Source organism: Cyprinus carpio, chromosome A12 (assembly GCF_018340385.1).
Source record: "Cyprinus carpio isolate SPL01 chromosome A12, ASM1834038v1, whole genome shotgun sequence".
Taxonomy (NCBI): Eukaryota; Metazoa; Chordata; class Actinopteri; order Cypriniformes; family Cyprinidae; genus Cyprinus; species Cyprinus carpio.
Genome location: NC_056583.1, coordinates 9,071,411 through 9,098,812, shown reverse-complemented (window position 1 = coordinate 9,098,812; position 27,402 = coordinate 9,071,411). Strand labels below are relative to the sequence as shown.

General features: G+C 35.0%; 1 protein-coding gene and 2 long non-coding RNA genes across 10 annotated transcripts in view; 2 read left to right on the top strand and 1 right to left on the bottom strand.

Annotated features, from left to right (window-relative positions):
* The window catches only part of avl9 (AVL9 homolog (S. cerevisiase)), a 700,673-nt gene that overhangs the window by 115,644 nt on the left and 557,627 nt on the right, over positions 1–27,402 (top strand). The gene's annotated exons all lie outside the window — the stretch shown is intronic.
* LOC122146976 lies at positions 265–25,532 on the bottom strand. 8 transcript variants are annotated; one of them, XR_006161318.1, is made up of 13 exons: positions 25,435–25,532; positions 24,253–24,342; positions 21,441–21,567; positions 21,109–21,322; positions 19,369–19,434; positions 18,977–19,080; positions 18,491–18,634; positions 16,943–17,546; positions 16,538–16,709; positions 12,618–12,724; positions 10,542–10,695; positions 2,070–2,200; positions 265–639 (listed from the first exon to the last, which is right to left on the bottom strand). It is a non-coding gene; the product is annotated as an uncharacterized LOC122146976 (long non-coding RNA). The 8 variants fall into 8 exon arrangements; XR_006161319.1 differs by having other exon boundaries at positions 24,253–24,357; positions 25,435–25,510; XR_006161316.1 differs by lacking the exon at positions 25,435–25,532 and having other exon boundaries at positions 21,109–21,348; positions 24,253–24,909.
* On the top strand, positions 6,046–7,693 carry LOC109081959. Its single transcript, XR_002016323.2, has 3 exons — positions 6,046–6,090; positions 6,977–7,038; positions 7,408–7,693. It is a non-coding gene; the product is annotated as an uncharacterized LOC109081959 (long non-coding RNA).

Genomic DNA, 27,402 nt, shown 5'->3' with positions numbered 1-27,402 from the left:
CTAAAAAATTGGACTATGCCAGAAATAGAAACAAATCATTTAATTTGGGATTGGGATTACTGGGATTTGTACAGTCCCGGCCACTTTTTTATTCCCTTTATACCCTTGGCTACTCACAATCTTTACAAAAATACAACAGAACACCTGAATATATTAATTAAAATAATATTTAGTATAGAAATTGTAAATGGATACATTTATTTATAAATGTAGATAATGTAAATTTAATTATTTTGTTACCTGCACTATAATAATGTAAACGTGTAAACATGTATAAGTACTTTAATTAGGTGTTAAAGATTTCCTGTACAAGTGTGTTGGTTACATACAAATAAAAAACTATGTTCACTATGGACAAACAAGCAGACAGATGTGCCAAGGCTGTAACCAATAAGTGGTAGATGTGGTGGTGATGGGACATCTTGATGTGAGTAATGATGCAGCTTGTTTCTGCTGGTATGACAACACACTCCCAGCCTAAACTTTTCCAAAGGTGAAATCCACCGATGAATCCTCACTGAACACATCCAGATTGTGGTGACCAAAAAAGATGTAGTTCTGACAAAGTCCTAATACAGCTCAGCCACGGAGAGGTCAGGAGGTCGGGAGCTCATGGTGACACCTTTGTAAAAGGTACTCCTGGAAAATAAAAAACTATTAAGAATATCAATTTACCATTTAAAATAAATATTTTAGCAAAATATACATTTTAGTCAAAATTATTGCGCTCCTTTTCTCTTCAATTACTTCCAAAATTAGACAAAGACACAAACATCAAATGTAAGTTAAGCTCTGGAGAAACATGACTCAAATCCACACACATCTGTCAAAGCATCTGACAGGGCATACCACAAACAAAATTTAAGTACTTTCTCTGCTCCTTTTTGTGCTCTGTGTGTGACTCAAATAATTCAATCTACTCCAGTTATAAAAGATGCTGCTGGTTCAGATTTAACAGATGAAGTCATGCCTTGACTGGACTCGTCGTGTCAATTGTGATAAGACTTTTAGTAGTATGGCAATATTTGATAATACTTTACTCACCTTTGCTATAGTAAGAGGTAATAATCACAAATAGAATACTGCTCGACTTCAGATCCCTATGCATACAGACAGCATTTGAAACACTATTGTAAGCTGTTGTGTGGAGAACATTGAGACTCATATCTGTAAGTAGATGCGGTTAACTTGCATTATAACCCGTGGCAACAGTGTAAAAGTAGCCCAGAGTCAAGACGCACCACCCACCTCCTCCGCATCAGCATCTGCACTTCACATGCGTATAATCGCAGGCGCAAATTAAGAATCACAAAAGGCTGCATTTGAGTCTTCAAGGCATTTTAGGACACAACATCAAGTAACTTCACCGTAGTTGCCTGCTAGTAAAAACATTGTTTTATCAGTCATTAACCATGTATGCCATTGTTTTGCGTTTACTACAATTCAGTGGATCAGGAGGCGCTAGCTGGTGCGAGTGGTGGTGGGGCTAATTTGCATCTTCATCGATCAGCATATAGTAAATGTGGCAAGGGTGTAGAGTTAAATTTAAGCTATTTTAAGGCATGAGAAGATTATTTTCACAAGAATACTTTTTTTAAATGTCATTTTGATGATCAAAGATAGGTTTTAATATTTGACTAGAGGGGGACTTTAATAAGAATCAGTGTATATTTAATTCATATGGTGAAGACTAAGCAGTGTTTAATTTTTACATTTAATTAGTTAGTTTTTGCTGTTAATTAAACCTGATCTAGACCTTCCTGAAACCCTTAACCCCCTGGTTTTACACTTGTTAAAAAGGCACTTTTTATGTAATTCTCACAAAAAGAATGTGAAACATTAACGTGAGTTATGGAGTTTTAGATTATAAATATACCTACATATTATTTAAGTTTATTTTACACACTTTAAGCATTATTGAATATTATAAGTTAGTACTTAAGTTATATGTTATTAACTTATTGCAATCGCATAATGCATTTTTCATCAGTATTGTACAGCCCTAGGTTTTGGCATAGAAAAATACATGTTGTTGAAAAAACAACAACAACAGCAAAGAAAAAACATACCTGAAAGTGGAGTTTGTGGGAGAAGAGACAACTAGGTCTGTATAGATTAGATCATGGTGGTCTGCATACAAAGACTTGTTGCCAAAGAGTGGATGATGGGGGGGACCACAGCCAAACATCAGGACAGAAGTCTGCATGAATCAGGTAAGCAGAATAATTGCATTGTAAATAAACATTAATAAAACAAATGGTAAAGTCACTAGTCAAAGTAGTTTATTGGTTTAATCCCTATACAGGTCCTTCTCAAAAAATTAGCATATTGTGAAAAAGTTCATTATTTTCCATAATGTAATGATAAAAATTAAACTTTCATATATTTTAGATTCATTGCACACCAACTGAAATATTTCAGGTCTTTTTATTGTTTTTAATACTGATGATTTTGGCATACAGCTCATGAAAACCCAAAATTCCTATCTCAAAAAAATTAGCATATCATGAAAAGGTTCTCTAAACGAGCTATTAACCTAATCATCTGAATCAACTAATTAACTCTAAACACCTGCAAAAAGATTCCTGAGGCTTTTAAAAACTCCCAGCCTGGTTCATTACTCAAAACCACAATCATGGGTAAAACTGCCGATCTGACTGCTGTCCAGAAGGCCATCATTGACACCCTCAAGCGAGAGGGTAAGACACAGAAAGAAATTTCTGAACGAATAGGCTGTTCCCAGAGTGCTGTATCAAGGCACCTCAGTGGGAAGTCTGTGGGAAGGAAAAAGTGTGGCAAAAAACGCTGCACAACGAGAAGAGGTGACCGGACCCTGAGGAAGATTGTGGAGAAGGACCGATTCCAGACCTTGGGGGACCTGAGGAAGCAGTGTACTGAGTCTGGAGTAGAAACATCCAGAGCCACCGTGCACAGGCGTGTGCTTTTGAACCAGAAACAGCGGCAGAAGCGCCTGACCTGGGCTACAGAGAAGCAGCACTGGACTGTTGCTCAGTGGTCCAAAGTACTTTTTTCGGATGAAAGCAAATTTTGCATGTCATTCGGAAATCAAGGTGCCAGAGTCTGGAGGAAGACTGGGGAGAAGGAAATGCCAAAATGCCTGAAGTCCAGTGTCAAGTACCCACAGTCAGTGATGGTCTGGGGTTGCCATGTCAGCTGCTGGTGTTGGTCCCACTGTGTTTTATCAAGGGCAGGGTCAATGGAGCTAGATATCAGGAGATTTTGGAGCACTTCATGCTTCCATCTGCTGAAAAGCTTTATGGAGATGAAGATTTCGTTTTTCAGCACGACCTGGCACCTGCTCACAGTGCCAAAACCACTGGTAAAATGGTTTACTGACCATGGCATTACTGTGCTCAATTGGCCTGCCAACTCTCCTGACCTGAACCCCATAGAGAATCTGTGGGATATTGTGAAGAGAAAGTTGAGAGACGCAAGACCCAACACTCTGGATGAGCTTAAGGCCGCTATCGAACCATCCTGGGCCTCCATAACACCTCAGCAGTGCCACAGGCTGATTGCCTCCATGCCACGCCGCATTGAAGCAGTCATTTCTGCACAAGGATTCCCGACCAATGTATTGAGTGCATAACTGAACATAATTATTTGAAGGTTGACTTTTTTTGTATTAAAAACACTTTTCTTTTATTGGTCGGATGAAATATGCAAATTTTTTGAGATAGGAATTTTGGGTTTTCATGAGCCGTATGCCAAAATCATCAGTATTAAAACAATAAAAGACCTGAAATATTTCAGTTGGTGTGCAATGAATCTAAAATATATGGAAGTTTAATTTTTATCATTACATTATGGAAAATAATGAACTTTTTCACAATATGCTAATTTTTTGAGAAGGACCTGTATATCAAAACAATTTCTAACTATATGACATCACACACAACTGCTATTTTAAGAGCTATATCTTGCAAGAGTATTTTTATTTATTGATTAGCATGCTATGATGAATCTGGAAAATTCAGAGATGCAGGATGCTAGTTTTTATTTATTTTATTATCACATGGGTTAGGAATTTTATGGATTTATAGTATTGCATACATTTAAATTTGTAACAATTATAAAACAAAATTATATTCTTTAATTTTGCTATGCATCCACGTGTATCGGAGTTGTTTTGGGATCAAATGCTATGCCTTTTGTTTTGCTATTAACATGTTAAGTTACAACGCGGCTGGTTGCAAAACGCGTTGCTTCAACATATGGTTGGGTAAAACCATTTAAAATTAGTTCACTTTTAAAAATGTAAAAGAGCATGACTGACTACTTCTTCATCCATTGGCTTGTTGGCGACTCGCGTGCGTACATCGCCACCTATGGGATTGCTCAATTATATTTAACAAAGCGGAATTCTCAAACCTGGGAGGAAAGTAGTAAAAAAAAAGAAGGGAGAAAAAATGATATAACGGTTATATTTTTGGTAACAACATTGCTTTGAATATAGTAGGAAAACACCACATTATTTTGAAAACCCTATGTTTTTTTTACGTGTAATGCCAAGTTAACGCAGTGTCATCATATAATTGAACATACAATTTAAAAAAAAAGAAAATTAATAAAATTTTCTCTCAATTCTTAAATTCTTACTCCGGCTGCGGGCTTATATAAACCGGGGTCTGTGCCACCGCGCGCACAGCCTGACTCCCCTTTGAGCCACATCCCCAGCAGTGCGTTTTCCTGAGGTAAATGACTTTACTTAATCAGTTTGGTTGAATTACTTTTTAAAAGTATGTCCGACAACAAAAGTAAATGATATTTAAAACTATGAAGAAAGCAAGTAATATTTAATTATAATAAGCAATTTTAATTATAATAAACAGTCTGAGGGAACAGTTCGTTTTTCTGAGGATTATAGGCGTTTCACTAATGAAACTCGCTGAATTGTAATAAAAATTGGGCTGTCTTTTCCGGTAAATGTATCACAGCTCACACAGACAACGATTTTCCTTCTTTTTATATATACAGTCCGCTCATCGGAGCCGTAAAGACCGTTAAAGGCCGTTATATCTGTGTGACGTCATTGCTAATGGAGCCAATCCGCTCCATTTGATAGACGCTCTTTCGTTTATATAGTTATCTGCAGTGTTTCCCATTCATTAAGTAGGGTGTGGCGGACCGCCACAGTTTCAAAATAATCCGAAAATATATCTATACACATCATTATAACATAAAAGGGTTTTAAACGTTGGGTTACGTGCCATTGCTTTAGCAAAGTGTCAGTCAAACGAACTAAGTGCAATATGGCTTTACCCCTTCATCAAGCCTGTTTGCGCTGCGCGTTTCAAAACCAAGCGTGCACTTTGCGCACGCGATCGGCTCGTGATCCGGCGTTTACCGCGTCTCAGAGCTGCTGCTTTCACAGTGAATGCAGCGTGATATCGTGTCAACGTTGCCTAAATAAACTAATAAAAAAATAAACTAATTATACAGTTATTCTTAATATCTTTATTATTCATATTTGATGAAAAGTAGTGCATTGTCACAGGTTTGACTGCGAGCGCGAGAGCTCCCCACCACTCACACGCTGAGCCTGCGCGTGCACCGAGAGACATTTTAGACTCATAAGCCTTTATGAAATCGGGCATCCATCATTTTGTGACAACAATTATAATAGAACATAAAAATAATAATGTTATTCTCAAGAATAAAAATGCATATTACTATGGCTTGTTTGTTGGTGGGCTGTAAGGTATCGAATACAATGCTTTGCATTCGTCTCATCTTATCAGATGATACTATACACATTCATCAGAGCCTTTATAAACTTTGGAAATTTATACCATGAAAATAATTCTTCGCTTCTCTCTTTTCCAGTGTTGATTGCCGTCTGATTGTTGTAAGTGAAAATAATAGCAGTCAACCTGCATCTCTGATTTGCCCATTTAATTATAACATACTAATTCATCAATAAATCACTGATCTAAAAACATTTTCATTTGTACAGACATCTCACTCATATTTGGTCTTCTTTCTTATTTTCTCTCTTTTTGTCTACAGCAGCTACATATACCCCAAAGGCTCTTTTAAGAGCCACATAACGAGAGCGTCTTTGGCTTTGTAAGTATATATTTTAACTGACTTTCAGATCCCTCTCAGTATTTGAGTGTAGATCAGTTAAATCAACAACATGCAGCATGTTAGTAATGTCTTAATGAAGACATTAAAGGGATAGTTCTTAAAAAAATAAAACAATCTCTGATCTGTAAGTTTTTATAGTAACATACTAATTTTTTTTTCTCTGACTATTCTGTTCATCAATACAGACCCATGTATTATTTAATAGTGAAATGTTCAGTCATTTCTTCTTCATCCACTTTTGCTGCAAACAAAAGTGGATAAAATGTCTGAGAACGTATAACTGGAATCCTTTGCAATAAGATGTTTTTTAAATGCTAGGCACATTCTTAAGAGTTTTACTTTAGATTTACTTTAGAGTCATTGTTGTCTTAAAGACATGAAAAGGGTTGTTCTTCTAAAATTCAGTGTAGTATCCTGCATTTATGATTGGCGCTCATTTCAGTGAACAATGATTGCTGAAAATTGCATATATTTTTAATTCATACATATGTTTTCAATATCTCACTCAAATTCAGTAAGGTGTTTCCTACTTTTGGGGAAGTCGTGGCCTAACGGTTAGAGTGTTTGACTTGCAATCCAAGGGTTGTGAGTTCGAGTCTTGGGCCGGCAGGAATTGTAGGTGGGGGAAGTGAATGTACAGCGATCTCTCCACCTTCAATACCACGACTGAGGTGCCCTTGAGCAAGGCACCGAACCCCCAACTGCTCCCCGGCACCGCAGCATAAAATGGCTGCCCACTGCTCCGGGTGTGTGTTCATGGTGTGTGTGTGTTCACTGGTGTGTGTGTGCACTTTGGATGGGTTAAAAGCAGAGCATGACGTATGTCACGTCACTTTTTTTTTTCTTTCTTCTGCTTGTTTGTCAGTGGCACCTACATACAACCCAAAGGCTCTTTTCAGAGCCACATCGCCCAGCGTCCTTGGCTTTGTAAGTATGTTTCTACTGACAGTCAGACACCTTTTAATTATTTGGGTTTAGATTAATTAAATTTACATTGTGCAGCAAATCAGAGTCATCAGTGTCTTAATAAACACATAAAAGAGGTTGTTTTTCTAGCATCAATCTAGCATCCTGCATTTATGACTAGTAGTGCTGTCAAAAGTATCAATATATTGATACTGGAGTATTTGAAACAATATACAATATCACTTTTGTAAGTGATCTGTTAGGCAGTCATCCTGCATTTCTGATTTACCATGTTCATAATATACTGTTTAGTCAATAGTGATTAATGAAAATAATAAATATTAATATGTAAAGACATTTGTAATATCTCACTTCATATTGTGTCAACAGCAACTACATACACCCCAAAAGCTCTTTTCAGAGCTACTCGCCCACCATCACCCAGCATTGTAAGTACGTTTCAACTGTCAGACAACTTCTAATTATTTTGGTGTATATCAAATTAAAGCTACATTCTGCAACAAGTCTGAATCATCGTTGACTTACAGACATGAAACGGGTTGTTCTTCTAAAATACAATATAGAATCCTGCATTTATGATTGGCCGTGCTCATTTAAAGGCAGGCTTACACGGTGCGATTTTTGCGGTCTTACAAGCTCACAGGCGATTATTTTTTGGGGGGGAGAAAATTGCAGATGCTCGCAGGGTCGCAGCTCGTACAATGTGAGAATAATTAGGGGCTGATCTGAGAATGTTACGAGGACCTGCCGGTAATTTAAAAAAAATGGCAAAATAAATTGGACACTGTCGGTTTAAATCCGTGGCATATGTGCAGTTAAACGAGACTTTTTGCAGATCCATCTGAAGACAAAAACCACATATTATGTATTTAAATAGTCTATATAGTAATTTTAGTTTAATTATACAGCCCTATTTTTTTTGTTATTCCGAACTGTGCCAAATTTGCTGTTCAGCTTTATGAATGAATACAGGCTACCTGTTATATTTCCAGCAAAACGAGCAGAAATTCTGAAATATCCTTGTCACCTCGAGTTGTTTATGAAAAGCAGAAAGTCCATGCTTTTCTCTTTTTTCAGCCATTCTCTTTTCCATGTCTTCATTTCTTTTTTTTTGGATATCAAAAGCCATAGCTGCTACAAAGAAAAATTATTTTGTCCTCAGAATTAGGCCTAGGACGGTTACCGCATTACCGCAATACCGCGGTCACGTGACGCCTACCGCGGGTCTAAACCTGTAACCGTCATCACCGCACAAAAAAAAACCAAACAAAAAAAAAAACATTGGCCTGCACATCTGAATGCCTTCGGCAGAATTCAAATGAGCCATTTTAATCTAGATTAATTCCAAGATTACAGTGAGATTAATCTAGATTAAAAAATGTATCTATGCACCTCTAATAGCATTCAATTTGTATTGACTATTAGGCCTAGAGTACCTGTGTAATGTCTTGTAGCCTATATATTGAATTTCATTTCATTTTACTAAAGCATAAAATACAGGCGGATGACTCATGAGAAAGCCAAAAAAGCAGGACCTCAGTTTTTAATTGCACGTGCTTATTCTGCTTAACACAATTCTCTCACGTGATTGCGCAGCCGACAATTGCGCATTTAAGCTACTATTCCATCGAAACATGGCATTTATATGGGCTATAATATATAATATATAGACATATAGGCTAAATTAATATAAATATTTAAAAATCTATAATATATATATAAATATTATTATATATTTTTTACATATTTATATTAACTTAGCCTATATCTCGTGTGCGCTTTGGTCTCAGTGTGGTTCAAGGCTATAATTTAACGAATGCTATTTAATTTAACAAAGTGTCGCTGCTCACAATACCGTCATTGATTTTTTTAACTTATAAATATTATTTATATTTATCTTATTTATAAGTAAAAAACAACCACAATATTGTGAGCAGCGACACTTTGTTAAATTAAATAGCATTCGTTAAATTATAGCCTTGAACCACACTGAGACCAAACCGCACACGAGATATAGGCTAAGTTAATATAAATATGTAAAAATATATAATATAAATAATATTTATATATATTATAGATTTTTAAATATTTATATTAATTTAGCCTATATGTCTACATATTTATATTACTCTATATGCCTTGGTTAAATAGCCTTCATTAACCACTGAGACAAAAAAGCGCACACGTAATTTCTATATAAATATTAATATAGCTAAACATGTACACATATGTAATATGAAATATAAATCATATTAAATATAATTCATATATAAGTAATAAAAAAACCGAATCTGGCTGGCTGACTTGGGGAAAAAAAAGAAAAAACATCTACTCCGACCCCCAATAGAATTCGTGTAGACACAGAGATCAGAAGGTATTTGCAGGAGGAAGCCCTGGATTCCCACGCAGACCCTCTTGTCTGGTGGCGGGACAATAGTGCTTTCCAAAGTAGCCCGAAAATATATGACCATTTGCGCTACAAGCATTCCCTCAGAACGTGTGTTCAGTGCTGCAGGTAACGTCGTTACGTCTTTCAGGCCCTCCCTTAAACCTGACACAGTGAACATGCTAGTTTTTCTAGCAAAAAATATGAAGGCTGGGATGTAAACCATAGCGCCTTTCGTTTTGCCAGCACTTTTTTTCAGACATAATTTCTGTTCTAAATGTTCTTATTCTAAATGTGAAATAATAAATGTTAAATAAACGTGTTCCTTATGCTCAATTGCTTAGCCTCTGTGCGCGCAGAAGTCGTTATAGTTTAAGTGATTGTTTGATGACGACGACTGTAGCCTAATCTGAAGGTAAAAATATGGAAAATAAACATGCAAAATAATATCTATTACTGATCAATACGATAAATAAAAATGTGTTCGTTTGTCTTTATGATGCTCTATCTTCAGATCTATGTTGTGAATTGCGATCAGATCTGATATCGCCCCCAAAAAATATGAAGGCTAGGGTAACCTCGCCTATTATTTCGTTTTGCAGAATTTTTATTTCAGACATCATTCCATTTCTGTTCTAAATGTTCATGTTCTAAATGTAAAAAAAAAAAAGTGAAATAAAGCTGTTCCTTATATTCGTTTGCCTCCCGTGTGTGTGCGAAAGTGAAAGTCCATCGATCACGGTGGTTGGGGTGGTTGGAGGGTGGTGGGGGATGTTGCGGGATGCGGTTTACCGCAATACCGCGGGAATTTATTGCTTTTCAACCGCGGTAAGAAAAATTCAATACCGTCCCAGGCCTACTCAGAATCCATATTTTTATGAATGCCGTGAAACGTTATGCTTACGTCAGAGTTTGTAAAATCATAGTAAATTCATGTCTAGTGTGAATCTCTCCGTACGATTTTCAGATAAACTCAATCGTGACATGTGCGAGGGCTCACAACATTTTTTAAATTTAATTATATAAGCAGCACTTTTAATTAATTAACTAACTACCTAATTAATTATTGTAAAAAGTCTTACAGGGGCTGTAACATCATTTAATAAAGATTAATTACCCTTTTCGAAAAGCAGCAAGGCACATCTATCCTCAGTCATCAGCGGGCCACCATGAGAGTTTTTCCAGTGACACCAACTCCTGGTCCATCCAAACCGACAATCCCAAATTTCATGAGGAATCCATAAACGACAATCAAGAAGTTCTTGGAAGTGCTTAGAAGGGGGAAAAAGTAAACATTAACTTTCTTGAGAACTAGAAATATACATTTACTGATAGAACTTCACATGTCAACAAAAACTGTCAATAGGACCACATTCATGTTAATCTATATATATATATATATATATATATATATATATTTTTTTTTTTTTTTTTTAACTGTAAAATATTTTTTTTCCCTATGATGTACAAGGCTTTGTTTTTCAGATTATCCCTTTACTGTTTTATATACAATAATGAATCCATATTTTAATGTTTAATGTACTGTACATACTTAAATTCATTAAACTCTGACACTGTTTAAAATAAAGGTATATGATTGTATATGAATATGATTCCCTATAACGCACAATGCTTGATTTTCCATACCATGTCTTTGTTTTTATATATTAGTGACACCATATTTTTCATGTTTAATATACTGTACCCACTTAAATTCATTAATCTCTGACACCATTTGAGATAAAGGTATTAAACCAACTGATTTAGGTGTGTTTAATTGTGGTTGGAGCTGAATTCTCCAATATGGTAGCTCTCCAGGAGAAGAGTTGGAGACCCATGCTCTACGCTATTGCGGGATGGAATATGATGTGCAGCTGAAACACTCTATTCTAAGGAATTTTAAAAAGATGGGACAAAATGTCCTATATATTAGGGATGCACTGGTTGACCGGCCATAAATAGGAATATAAAAGTTTGGAAACATTACAATTATTGCTGCATTTATTTGATCAAAATAAAGTAAAAACAGCAATATCGTGAAATATTAAAAATTATTTCAGAATAAATTACATTTTTCATATTTCAGGATTATCTGATAAACACATTTATTTGCATTTATTGATTATATTTATTAAAACATTCATTAAATATAAATATTTTGTAACATTTTAATTTCACTCTAAAGTTACTTTTCAGCACGTTAATGCATGATGCATAAAAAAAATATTGATCTCTCTCTGTTTTATTTATATCTTACCACAAATGTTTTGAGTGATATCGTTTCCACAAAAAAGCTAAGCAATACAAACAGTTTTTAACACTGATAATAATACATAGGCTAAATGTTCCTTGAGCAACAAATCAGCATATTAAAATGATTTCTGAAGCACCATGCGACACGGAAACGTCTCTTTGTGAACAACGACAGATATATATACGATTACAAAGACGAATGTTGTGTTGCCAAATGCATATTAAGCGATAACGCAGTTAGCATTTACAGTGAATTGAACCTGAAAATCCAGTAGGCTACCATTACAGAATACATGGAACGCGTCAGGCTATAAAACATAATAATATCACAAAAAAACACTCCTATAATTAGGGTTGGGTATCGAATGGGTTTTTTACGATACCGGTGCCATTTCGATACTTTTAAAACGGTACCGGTGCCTAAACCAATACTTCTATATAAAAAAGAGCCACAAAAACTATGGATAACATTAAAGAACATTACAAAATATTTAAAATAAATCCATAGCTTTCACACACTCCCTGGATGCTCTCATTTCCCAAGCTTCCCTTACTCTAAGCCTTATAAATGTATTTCATAATCTGGGTCAATATTTAATACAAAATAACACATAATGTTTCTATGGCATTTCAAGTCCGAGTCAACCGCAAGTGCCCTAGCAACCGTATGGCAACACATTAGCAATCAACCAGGGTACACTAGCAACCGCATAGTCCGAGTCGAGCCTCGAGTTTTTGTTCAATATATGTAAAAATCTGTCAAAGTCAATTACATTGTTAACCCTGAATTATGATCAAACAACACAGTCTTTATTCAGCTATTTCTTTCAACCCCAACACACTTACAGTGCTACTACTGACTCATGATTAAAAATCGATCACTAATGACGATCAAGAATTTACAATAATTTATAGTGTCATAACATAGCAAAATTCTTACCTGTTTCAGGTTTATTCCTCCATTAAGATATAATATCCGCGTCACGTTGGCGGTATTCTTCTTCTGCAGTAATTTAATGCTGGACGAAACATCGTTGGTACTGCCACCTAACGGCATAATTTTGATGAGCATTACTAATCATCAAAGTCCAATACAAAGACTTCAAACAAGACACATTCCTGTGCAATTCTGTGCAACACACATAACACTACTCAGTGCCAATACTTTAGTACGTGTACGCGTTTATTTTCTCCCTACTTTCATCTTATTTCTGTTGTATTAAAATCGCATACATGAGTTGCAAGTATTAATTACTTTGCTTTATTAATGCTAAGACAAATGTACAGTTTTTGCTTTTAAATGATACAAGATTAGATACAACTGATATAGATTTCAAATTTATCATTTTAGAGCTGGGTAGATTATTTACAAATTGTAATCAGTTACTGATTTCAAATTACATGACACAAAATGTAGTTAGTAACATAATCCATTACAGTCCACATTTTAGGTAATATAATCACACTTCTTCTAAGGGAGTTTGAGTTTAATAAAAGGATAATAATTAATTAAATTATAAAAATGTTAAATTAAAACAAATGTAAAACAAATAAAATAAAACACTTAAAAAGTATATATATTTTATTTATTTACCTGCATGTCATGTGACCATTAACCAATGCCAGAGAACCATGAGCATGTAAATGTGATACTTCAATATTAAAATATTTATTTTAAAATCTCAGGTACTTCAAATAAAAATATTAGGCGAAAGAGGATCAGATGACAAAAAAAGTTGGACAAGTTGTGCATTTTAATGTTTTAAATAATCAGATGCTGTGTAGTCACCTAATGACTGATCAAAAACCAGAAGACTTTGAGTGTAAATAAGATGTAGGCTATTTTAGAAAGGAAAATGTAAAAGATGAAAATGTAATGTAAAAGGTGAAAAAAGGAATCAAGGAGAATCAATTAATTATGAATAAATTATTGTTATTGTGTAAATCATATGTAATCATGTAGGCTAATCCATAAAAAAAAGTAGATTCATTTCTGGAATCTGATTACATAATCCAGATTACATGTAAACAATTACTACCCAGCTCTGATTAGTATTTAGTGAATAATGTAGTATTTGAGTAGAAGGAAATCCAAGGCACTCTTCTTTAGAAAATTATAAAAAGCCTTTATTGAACTTTATTGAAAACAACCCACGCGTAGCGGCACAAACAGCCTTCTTCAGGGCCGCTACGCGTGGGTTGTTTTTTTCCCCTATGTCTTTTAAATTTTCTATCATGAAATAGCCAGTTCAATAAAGGCTTTTTATAATTTTCTAAAGAAGAGACAATAGAAATACATAGATATATATTCTACTGAATTCCCGACCCCAAAGAGCACCTTTAAATGATCCTTTTTTGAACTCCTTGAGCACCCTGGACACTTTTTTTTCTTTTCAATGTAGTATTTCAATTTGAAAGTATTCTATATATGAACATATCTGTATATAGACTTCTCTTATCCATACATTAAAACAATGTCAGTCATTTACTTTTTTCTAAACCAGGCCAATCCCAAACTGAATGACAGTAAAAATGTTTTGCAGATCAGATACACGGACAAGTATTTTCCCCTTTTATTTGTTTTGCTGTCTGGCCAATAAATAAACTCCAGTCTAGCTATAATTCTGTATCAAAATTTGTAACATGTTTGTACATTTTTTAACATGTTTGTAAGATTTTTAGTTTAGATTTAAGATTTAATGGCCCTTTAACGTTCTTCTGCACATCTCCATTAATTCAGACCCATGTAATATGCAATACTGAAATATTCATATAGTCATTGAACAGTCGTTTCTTTTTTTTTCCTTGTCTGGAAACAGATCATTGACATCCTTTCCTGTTTTAAATGTCAAACAAATTCTTATAGCATAATTTCACAGATATCTTAGATATTAATATGATTTAAACTTGCAAAATTGGCTAAGGTCTGTATTGTTGTGTTAGTAATTGTGAGTAATATATTATCTTTTCTATTATTAGATTTTGCATCTTCTACTGCCGCCACCTCTGATTTTTGTTCTTACAATCTTTTTTTTCAAGGCAAGTAATGATCCTTAGCTTCATTTAAAGGTGTTCAAGTTTGATATTTGCAATTTAATTTCCTTTGAACTGTAAATAACATACCCAAGTAATATTCTATCAATGAATATGCATTGTAAGTGCCTACTTGCCTAAGATTAACAAGGCATTAACATTGATTTCTTACTGTTTTTGTCCACTACAGTTCTCTCATTTCGCCTTCGACACTTAAAGGTAAGATATTTGCAAAGTTTACATTTAAGTACTATTTAATTAGTTTAAATAAAACTAATCAAGTAATATATTACATACATTATACTTTGGGAAGTACAAGTACCTTGCAGGGGATTTGTCCTTAGTGTTGAAAGATCACAAAAGGACCAAAAAATGTTTTAAAACTTTACTTCATAACATTTACTGTCAATCAGTTGTCACTTACTATTTTAGGAAAATAAGCTTGATATTAATTTTACTGACATTCAAGTTCAGAATGGGGCAAAAAGAATGTTAAAATGAAATCTTACTTAAATCTTATCAATAAAATGTCTTTGGTCCTTTAAATATAGCAGTAGTATATATATGTATGATTGTCTTCTGGACAACTGTCAGATCAGCAGTCTTCCCCATGATTGTGTAGCCTAGTGAACCAAACTGAGAGACCATTTTGAAGGCTCAGGAAACCTTTGCAGGTGTTTTGAGTTGATTAGCTGATTGGAGTGTTATTATCTGTACATGTATCCCACTCTTCTTGACACTTATTTACTATTCGCTTGTTAAGTCTGACGTCACGTGTCACCGCTTCCGTGTCCAAACGCTCTATCAGATACCACGAGAAAACAACAAAAGGTGCCAAAAAAAACTAAAAAATACAACCGATACTAGCAAAAATGTTATAATCCTAACCTTTAACTCCATACTGAAGTCCCAGATAGCCAGACAATGAAAAAAAAAAAAACATTAATAAATAAATATAAAATAATTTTTGTTTGGGACGCTGCCAGCATGGATACTGTTGTGTACACCGTAAGTTTAAAAGGGTTTAGCTTGATAAATCTGAATAAACAGTGCTCATAAATGGCTGCTGAGGTCGTATTCTCAAGGGAAGCGAGTCGAGGCTTGGACCCGGAAACAGCACTTCTTAGGTCATCACTTAACAACCAAATAGATAAAAATGAATAATAGGTCCGATCTGAGGGAGGAATTTGACATGTTTTTACTTCCTGATTAAAATCCTTTAAATATAAACACTACAACTATCTCTTAGAATGAGCTCTGAAAAGAGAGAGATGCACAGGAAATATGTTCATGCTTGGAGAACAACAAGGAGAGTAATCCACCAGCTGAAGTACAATCACTTGATCTTCCACTTGAAGAACAATCACAAAAAGATGTTGACATGGAGATGATTTGTGGAGAGTGTTCATCTGACAATGAACACTATTTGTATTCTGCAAATGTGGAAGAACAGTCAAGAGCAGTGACATGGGAAGGTATTAACAGTTTGAATGAATCCTCGGCTTCTGACCTTGAAGAACAAGCAGAAGACGACAGTAGGGATGTGTCACTGGCAAAAGAACTGTCCACGTGGGCCAGTGAATACCAGATAAAACATAATGCACTTGACAACCTGCTCAAATTGCTACAAAGTCATGGACACAATGAATTACCCTCGACTGCCCGGACTCTTTTGCACACTCCCCGACAACTTGACAAAGCAATTATCTGGAATGGAATATGTTTACTTTCCACTAACACAGAAATTACAAGCAGCACTAGAAAATTACCCTCCTGATCTAGCAGAACTCCAATGTCTTGATTTATCATTCAACATTGATGGCTTACCACTGTACAAGAGTTCCAAAACATGTATGTGGCCAGTTCTTTGTGCAGTCATGTTAGACCCTGTCACCATTTTCCCCACGGCTCTGACAAGCAGTCTAAGTCGACCAACAGATCTTGGCTTTTTGGAAGACACAGTAAGGGAACTGGCTCATCTGATGAATCATGGGATTCACTACATGGGAAGAAAAATAAAAGTAAATTTGAGGTGCTTTGTGTGTGATGCTCCAGCTCATGCATTAGTGAAAAATATCAAACTGTTCTCTGGGTACTTTGGCTGCGACCGATGTGAGCAAAAAGGTGCATGGTTAAACAGAGTCACATACCAAGAAACAGCTGACCTCAAACTCAGGACAGATGAAACATTCAGAAATCAAACACAAATTCAGCATCATCATGGGAACACACCTCTGTCTCACCTCCCCATAGACATGGTGCAGAGTTTTCCCATTGATTACATGCACCAGGCTTGTCTAGGTGTAATGAAAAGACTCCTGCACATCTGGACCAGAGGAGACAGAGTTGTGAGTGTTTCAGCCAGCCAAATCACAGAGATTAGTGCAAGACTGCGGTCTCTTCGGAAATGCATCCCATCTACTTTTGTGCGAAAGCCTAGAGGTCTTGAGGAACTGGACAGGTGGAAAGCGACTGAGTTTCGTCAGTTCCTTCTTTACACTGGGAAGATTGTGTTGAAGGGAATACTGCCTGATGAAATGTATTTGCACTTCCTTTCCTTTAGCGTGGCCATGATAATCTTGGTATGTCCAAGTCTTGTGCAGGAACACTCGAAATATGCAGATGAACTGCTGCATTATTTTGTGGAAAAGGTCGGATTCTTTATGGACAAGAGTTCCTTGTTTACAACACACATGCCATGCTGCACATAGCAAAAGATGCCGAAAACTTCGGTGGTCTGGAAAATTGTAGTGCCTTCATGTTTGAAAACTACCTGCAAACACTCAAGAGGATGGTGCGTTCTGGTAGAAACCCACTGATTCAGGTTGCTAGGAGGCTGGAAGAGAAAATCGAACAGAAAAAAACAACAACTGTGGACAAAATCTCTACAAAGACCCAAGACCCAAGTGCATATGTCCTCAGTGGTGGTCAATGCTGTGAAGTCCTGCAAGTGGCTGACAAGGAACAAAGAGTGCTTTGCCGTGTTTACAGTAAACCTGAGCCACTGTTCGACAACCCATGCATGTCATTTTTGATTGGTGCCTACAAATACAAAAAAAACCACAACACCATTTCATGGATTTCAAAAACAGAACTCACAAAACATGCAATTAAGATTAGCACAGAAGAGAGAAGTGAGATTTTTGTCAGTGCTCCATGAATTTTAATCAAAGGTAATAGGTTGTCATATGATGTTATATAAGACAAATGTACACATAATCCTTTGCATTTATAATGAATTTTTTTCTTTTTTGTAGAATGTATGCAATTGCAGAATTTTCAGAGGAGGGAACATGTGAAATGGTGCCAGACATCTGGTTGTTTATGAAAGATGAGGTATTAAATTCTGTCTCACTTTTATCAACAACAAACATTTAAAAATAATGTGTGATGATGGCTTGTATTGTAATTTTGTAAAACTTTTACATGTCGACTAATTGTTAGAGATCTGTTCTTTAAGTAATTAACTTCTTTTTTTGCTTTTTCTTGATTTACATTTTCAACTGCTCTTGCTTTCTTATTTTAACTTTGAAGTTTTAATACTTCATTATTCATATCATAATTCAATAATTGTACTATTTTAATGCAGGTACAATACTGTTACTGGCCACCACTGAACGCAACTAAAAAAATACAAAAGCTTGAACTGCCCGATAAAGAAAATTGGGCCAAGCACAGGGTCAGGGTGTTTGCTAAAACAGGTATTTCTTTTTACTTAAAGGACCATTCAGAAAAGAACATTACTGCAACAACTGTAAATAAATGCTAAATTGTACTCACCATATTTTTGCTTAAGATGACTATGAAAGAGCAAAAAAGTGGTCGAAAAAAGCAGCTGTGCAATCTTCACTTGAGAGCTGTGATGACACCCCCAAAAGGAAAAGACGACCGGTGTGTCTCAGCAGCTCTTATGAAGGTATGAACCTGAGTATGTGAAAAGTTCACAATTTAATGACTAAAGTAATATGACTAGAAATAATTAAAAAAAAAAATGTTTTTAAAGATATTTCTGTACTACCTCGCCCCTAAAAGAAAAGCCGGTTGGATTGCAAAACCACTGGTAGGCCTTTCTTAAATTAACACTTTTAATTATGATTCTTTTAATTTACCACTTTTTCATACAAAAAGTGTCAGAATAACTAAATTTCAGTAGTCAATCCCAATACCAGTATACTTCATGATTTTTTTTTTATTATTTAACATTTATTATTACAACAGTTGAACCTCAGCTGCCAGTTCCACCGGAAAATAAAAAATTAAAATTACCTAACAAGCAAACCACCTTCAATCAATCAATAAAGATGCCATCAAGATGTGGAGAGCTTCCCATGCCTGATGTGCCAATAAGGCCAACTCCACCCAGAGACACCCTGAAAAATGGTAGTGTTTTTTGTTTTAATTATATTGCATAGCCCCATTCTATTCATCAGCATTACTTTAGCATTATGTTGCATTAACTAAGGATGTGTTTGCACTTGGCATTAACATGCAACCTGTATTCGAATGTTCGAACATAGTTTCAACTGTATACAGTTAAGAACTAGGGTCCATGAAACAACTCCAGAAACTTCAGAAGAGTATTTATAACCATATTTTAAATCTAGTTTCTAAATTATGTCTCTCTAACTTGCAATATGCACTTTAACTGTTACACTTACCTTCGCTGTCAGTGTTATTTGGTGATTCTCCTTCATGACTCTCTCCACTGCTGGTTAAACCAGGTCCTGTAAACATTCACTGTGATTAGCCTTCTCTCAAGATAGCAGTTACATTCAACTTACCTGTCTGTGCACTATTATAAAAATAAAATAAAATAAAAAAAAACACTGCATTTTGAGTTTCACCTGTCTTCTAAGTCTAGTATATCTTAAAAGGATAGTTCACCCAAAAATGAAAATTCTGTCATACTTTAACCTTTGTTTTTTTACCACCTTCATGATGCTCCAAAACTGTATTAGTATCCTTCTTCTGTTGAACACAAAAGATGATATTTTGAAGAATGCTGTTAAGCAAAAAATTTGCTGCTCCCAACTTTCATTATATGGGGGGAAAAATACTATGCAAGTCAATGAGGACCAGCAACTGTTTGGTTACCCACATTCTTAAAAAAAAATGCTATCCTTTTTTTCAGCAGAAAAAATAAAATGCATATGTTTGGAACAACCTGAGGGTGAGTAAATGACAGAATTTTCCTTTTTGGGTGAACTATTTTTATCTTATTTTTTTAACAGTGCATCATCTTCCATTTTAACTTTAAATTTTAATCTTTAAATTTCTACTTTTTTTTTTACCCTCAGATTCCAGATTTTTAAATAGTTGTATCTCACCCAAATATTGTCCTCATAACAAACCATACATCAAAGGAGAGATTATTTATTTAGTTTTCAGATTATGTATAAATAACAATTTCGAAAAATTGACAACCAAGACTGGTTTTGTGCTCCAGGATCACATATGCTTTTTCTGCACTCTCCTTATAATCGTAAAATTTGATTGGGAAATTTGATTTTGGTATGTTTAGATTAATTAGCCAGTCTGTGATGAATCAATAAATCGCAATAATCCCGCGCTATATGGGTACTGCTAAAAAACTATAAAAGCTACTATAAAAGTGTCTGCTAAATAACTAAATGTAAATGCACTGCTAATGTGATACAGGCACAGTGATTGCATGTTAATGCCAAGTCTAAATGCAGGCTAAGAAGAAAAATAGTATTGCATTTCTACTTTGTTGGACTCATGGTTACTTTTAAGGTTCACTGAAATATAAAAAATGTCATTATTTATGCATGTGAAACAGATTTAACAGAAGCAAAACCATGCATGCTTCATTTGAAGGAACCAATGAGATTTGCATGCATGAATATTTAACCTTACCCTACTTAACCATTTGCCATATTTGATGTGTTCTATGTATGCGAATAAAATACAAAATTAAAATCTGCTGCTGACGTAGAAGACACAAACGCTGTGCCTTGTTTACAAGCAGAAGACTGCACACACATGCTTCATGGTACTCTTGACAACGGAGGAGGACAGTGACACAAATGAGAGGAAATCATTGAATTAAGTCGTTATTTTTGTTTTCTTTGCAAACAAAAAGTATTCTTGTAGCTTCATAAAAATAACAGCTGAACCACTGATGTCACATAGACTATGTTATTACTTTATTTCTGGGTCTGAGAACATTTCAGCTAAATTGCTGTCTGTGGAGGGTCAGAAAAGGCTCAGATTTCTCAGAAATATCTTAAGTTGTGTTCTGCAGATGAACAAAGGTCTTACAGGTTTGTGACGACATGAGGGATGGCAATTAATGACATAACTTTCATTTTTCAATGAATGATCCCTTTAGCTGACGGTTATGGTGAATATGAAAAGAAAGTCCTAGTTTTACATACCTTAATTTTAACGAATCAATATTGATTCTCCTCAGATCACCTCCTTAGCCTCCTCATTCAAAAAATAGTAAGCATAGAGAGTGAGATGAAGGCAATGAGGAGCACAATAGCAGCCATGCATGAACTTTATGCTCGTGCCCTGGGTGATGGGACTTGCCAGCAAGCAGAGGAGATGAGCCTTGAAGTGTGTGGCACCACCAATGAACTCCTCTCCCTTGAAGAAAAGATAAAAGACGATACCTTTAGGAAGAAAGTGGTGTGTTACTGGTGAACAGTCCGTGAAATGCTTAATTAACAAATTTATGTTAATTAACAAAAAATATAAACTGAACTATTTAGAAAATGTATTCCATCTTGCAGACACATCATTTAAGCCTCGTTGGAGGTCCAAACCCTGGGGAGAACACCCGGCGGGTAATGCAGGCAGTGGCCTTCTACGGCGTTTGGAAGGAATTCAGCCTAAAGGGGAAAAAAGGGAAGAGACCACTCCAAAACCTGATTATTATGAAAATCATAATAAGTACATACAATATGTCAGTGAATCCAAAACAATCAGTACTACCAGTACATTTTGAAGTATTGCTTCTTAAAGATTATTGGTTTTTAATTAGCTTTAGTCAAATGTATTTGCAATCAACTGTAACCAGCTGTCTTTATGTTTACAAAAGTGTGAACCAAATGGCCCATATAATTAGCCTCTTAAGTCAAACTACTGCTCAGCCAAATACAGCAATATCTAACACTTCATAATTATAGGGCCTCATTTTACAGAGGCAGTGATGAGGTCCAATCCTGGGATCCAGCAAGCCAAAGTGGAAGACATTGTAGCAGACATGCTAAAACATGCTCCAGAAAGGTGTCAGAATGTAAGCTTCTTTTTAAGTTCTATCTTAAGGGTCCTAAAATGTAGTTTTCAAGGTTTGAAATGTGCTTAAATTTTGATTCTGTTGTTTGTAAGGATGTTAGTGATATATATTTCATGATTAGCTGAACTTTTAATAACTAATTTCATTTCTTTTTTTCTTTTTTTAAAGAGTGTCTTCTAAATCGGCAAGTTAGGAGTTAGCTGTAGCCTAAAGATGTTTTGTGAATACCATTTTGGTGTGAATGAATGCACATTATGTCATTAGTAGGGCTGGGCGATATGGGCAAAAATTCATATCTCTGTATTTTTTGGCCGGTTTACAATATACGGTATATATCTCTGTATTTTTGATTTTGTATTTAAAAAAAAATCTGTATTTAATATATATATATATATATATATATATATATATATATATATATATATATATATATATATATATATATACAGGTCCTTCTCAAAAAAAATTAGCATATTGTGAAAAAGTGCATTATTTTCCATAATGTAATGATAAAAATTAAACTTTCATATATTTTAGATTCATTGCACACCAACTGAAATATTTCAGGTCTTTTATTGTTTTAATACTGATGATTTTGGCATACAGCTCATGAAAATCTCAAAAAATTAGCATATCATGAAAAGGTTCTCTAAACAAGCTATTAACCTAATCATCTGAATCAACTAATTAACTCTAAACACCTGCAAAGGATTCCTTATGCTTTTAAAAACTCAGCCTGGTTCATTACTCAAAACCGCAATCATGGGTAAGACTGCCGACCTGACTGCTGTCCAGAAGGCCATCATTGACACCCTCAAGCAAGAGGGTAAGACACAGAAAGAAATTTCTGAACGAATAGGCTGTTCCCAGAGTGCTGTATCAAGGCACCTCAGTGGGAAGTCTGTGGGAAGGAAAAAGTGTGGCAAAAAACTCTGCACAACGAGAAGAGGTGACCGGACCCTGAGGAAGATTGTGGAGAAGGACCGATTCCAGACCTTGGGGGACCTGCGGAAGCAGTGCACTGAGTCTGGAGTAGAAACATCCAGAGCCACCGTGCACAGGCGTGTGCTTTTGAACCAGAAACAGCGGCAGAAGCGCCTGAACTGGGCTACAGAGAAGCAGCACTGGACTGTTGCTCAGTGGTCCAAAGTACTTTTTTCGGATGAAAGCAAATTTTGCATGTCATTCGGAACTCAAGGTGCCAGAGTCTGGAGGAAGACTGGGGAGAAGGAAATGCCAAAATGCCTGAAGTCCAGTGTCAAGTACCCACAGTCAGTGATGGTCTGGGGTGCCATGTCAGCTGCTGGTGTTGGTCCACTGTGTTTTATCAAGGGCAGGGTCAATGCAGCTAGCAATCAGGAGATTTTGGAGCACTTCATGCTTCCATCTGCTGAAAAGCTTTATGGAGATGACGATTTCGTTTTTCAGCATGACCTGGCACCTGCTCACAGTGCCAAAACCACTGGTAAATGGTTTACTGACCATGGCATTACTGTGCTCAATTGGCCTGCCAAACTCTCCTGACCTGAACCCCATAGAGAATCTGTGGGATATTGTGAAGAGAAAGTTGAGAGACGCAAGACCCAACACTCTGGATGAGCTTAAGGCCGCTATCGAAGCATCCTGGGCCTCCATAACACCTCAGCAGTGCCACTTGCTGATTGCCTCCATGCCACGCCGCATTGAAGCAGTCATTTCTGCAAAAGGATTCCCGACCAAGTATTGAGTGCATAACTGAACATAATTATTTGAAGGTTGACTTTTTTTGTATTAAAAACACTTTTCTTTTATTGGTCGGATGAAATATGCTAATTTTTTTTTGAGATAGGAATTTTGGGTTTTCATGAGCTGTATGCCAAAATCATCAGTATTAAAAAAATAAAAGACCTGGAATATTTCAGTTGGTGTGCAATGAATCTAAAATATATGAAAGTTAAATTTTTATCATTACATTATGGAAAATAATGCACTTTTTCACAATATGCTAATTTTTTGAGAAGGACCTGTATATATATATATATATATATATATATATATATATATATATATATATATTTATTTCACTTACCACCCAGTGTTGCCCAACAAAACAATACATATCAAAGGGTACATAGTGATTCCGTAATGACTAACGTTAGCTGCACGTGCAATTCAACGTGCAACTGCTAGATATAACGATTAGCGTTATCTCCGCTATCACACAGAAGACATCATTATTATACCTGCGACATCTGACACTCATAACAAAAGACATAAGATATTAAGTGAAAGATATCACATATTTTGCATAAACGCACAACATCTCCGCTGAGCACATGTGGAGGTGTTTCTCATATCGCGCCGTTAGCAACAACTGCAGTTCCAGGACCTTATGACATATAGGCTGCATTCAATTAAATCTCATGTTTATTTCAATGCAATTTCTTTTTGTACTTGTAAATAAACTTAAAGAAACAGTGTGTTCACACAAAAAACATGAAAATAAAATAATTTTCAGTCATTACACAGTGGATAACAATTAACAACAAACAATTTAGTTTAGTTGGGTCCACACATTATGTTTACCTGCTGGAGCTGAACTTTTAAAGCTTTTTCATTTTTATTTCAACTGCAATTAGCATAAAATTCTTAAAGATGGTATTCTTCATTCATGCAATAGTCAGGTGTTCATGTGCCCGAATATTATCTGCATGCACAATAATAATAATGAAAAAAAACACACAATATGCTACAATGCAAGGGTTTTCAATCTGGGGTTCAGGACCAAAGCAAAGGGGTCCACAAAATAATTTATACCATATTTTCCAGACTACAAGTCATATTTTTTAATCTTCTGAGATGTGCTGAATTATTCCAAAGTAACTTTTATATAATGGTTGTAATGTCAAAAAGCCTAAGCAAACCGTAAACACTTAAAAGCAGGCACTTACAGGTTTCTATATAGTTCTCATGTCTGTGTGACAAGTCTGTCTGTACACAGTGGTATTGTCTGTACCACTGTGTTTTCTAAATTTTCAGGATGAGGTTCACAGAAACTGAGATAGCAAGTGCATTTTGTTTGTTTTCTTTTATTTAACAAAAGAAAAAATACTGCTTGTAAATAATGGCTCTAGAATTTGTTTATTTTATACATAGGCCTAAATATTTTTTATTTTTGTTCTGTTTTGAATAGCATTAAATTTAAATGATTTGAAGTGAGCGAAAATAAAATCTTTACAGTGTTTATAGTTTTTAAGTTTCTTAACGTTTGTTTTATTTATCAGTATTTAATTTATTTCTGAAATTAATAGAAAAATGTGTCTTATACACAGATGCAACTTATGTGTTTTTTCCTGACCTGGTGCAACTTAGCCCTATATTGTGCATTAAACAAATGTATTATTAAAAAAAATGGGGACCATTTAAAAAAATAAATGAATAAATAAAACAATCATATTATGTTCATTATACTCCCACCCACAATAATTTCAAGCCTTAAAATCTGTTGTAATTCTGAGGGTGTCCTTGAAAAATCTTCTCAGCAAGAGGTCCCTGGCACCAAATGTTATAAAATGTCCAGTGCAGACAGGCGTCCACATACAGCAGAGTCTGGTGAAAAAACAAAAAAAATATAAATGATTATAAATATAGCTTCACAACCAACATCCCTGAAACACAAATTAAATATAAATGATTATAAATATAGCTTCACAACGCTCATCTTTCTAATCCAATTAAATAATTTGAAATATAAATCTGAAGTGAAATTTAACAATAGCTTGATAAAACGATGAATCAAAGCACTTTTATGCTTACCTTTGGCTCAGCACAGTTGTCAGATCCGTTACTGTTTGAATTTCCAAGTAACCGTTAACGTTATGTTAGCTCTGTCCCGTTGTGAAGGTCGTTCGTTGGTCAGGTATCTCTGTAGGTTTATAAAGTGTCCTCAACGTAAAAAAAAAAAAAAAAAAAAATATCTATATATATATCCACACTCTTTTAAAAAAAACAAAAATTCTCCCCCCTCCTCGATATTTTTCGCCACCATCACCATAGGCCATCACGTTTACGTTTTTTTTTTTTTGCCCTCACGTTTACGTCACTCACGTAACATCACGTTAACGCCCCTAGTGGCGAGCGCACGTTTAAATGCACTATTTCATCCAATTTAAATCTATGTGTTAAATATTTATTATTGAAAAGGAAATATTTTAATCTAATTATCTATTTAAATTTATTAAACTTTAATATATTTAACTTTAATTAACTATATTTAATTTATAGATCTAATACAGATGTAAACTGCTGTTTCTGTCAATGCTCCAGTGAAAAATACCACAAACCATACCATAAATAAATCCATGTAAGATTTTATATGGTCACATTATGTAATTATAAATGTTTAATGTTTTTAAACATTTATATATTACATCATTTTAACACCCAAAAGTTTCTTAAGATTATAGGGTACATGCGATATTTAAATCGGAAATCAAAGGATTGCTTTGTTGTGTTTATATGTATATATATATATATAAAAAAAAAAGTTATGTCGATTTCCTGAACCTGTTCTGCACGTTGTAGCCGGACGGTCAAATTTTGAACCTCATATCAACGTCCAAGTATGGAAGGCCCAGAGGGTCTAAAACACGCGAATTTTAATGTGTAAACAACACGTTAAATATGCGTATTTCACGCGTAAACACGTATTTAACGCATTAAATACGTGTCGTTTACGCCTGAAAAATCAGCGCGTTAAATACGTGTATTTAACCTGTTAAATACACGTGAAGTCCTGCTAAATACGCGTGAAGTACGCGTTAAGAAGCAGTTTGAACGGGTCAGTGTCATTGACTGCTGAGGACTTGGGTCAAACTACTTCTGTGAGCTTAGGGGGTGTACCATTCATAGACTAGGATACCACCATTTAACATGCTATAGATCAGTTTATTCAGCCTAATTATTTTATCCTTTTTTGTCATTTTAGTATAGCCTATAGAAATAATATATTTAAATTGCAGTTTTATGAAAAATTTGATATTATATTAGAAATAAAATTGCCTTGTTTTTCTCCACGTACGCTTTTTTTTAATAAATAAACTTATTAGTGGACATTATAGTTTTAACAGTGATCAAACTTAAGTTTGCATCAAAACTTTTACATTTATGTGGGTAAATCAGTTACAGTGAAGGGAAGCAATCAATGCGGGTTTAGGACAGGCCATTGTAATCAATATATGTCTTTGGAAAACAACGTGAGCCTTTCTTGTGCTTACATTTACAGCTATCACCAGCAGGCGGCACTTATTATGCATTATTTAAGACTTTCAGGTCAGGTATAAGAACTTGATTTGGCTTTCCTGACAGCAGAAGTATTCTACCACCACTTCCACCATTTAAATATAAATAACATACTAATAACTTCTTTTCTTTTTTTTTTCTTTTGTAT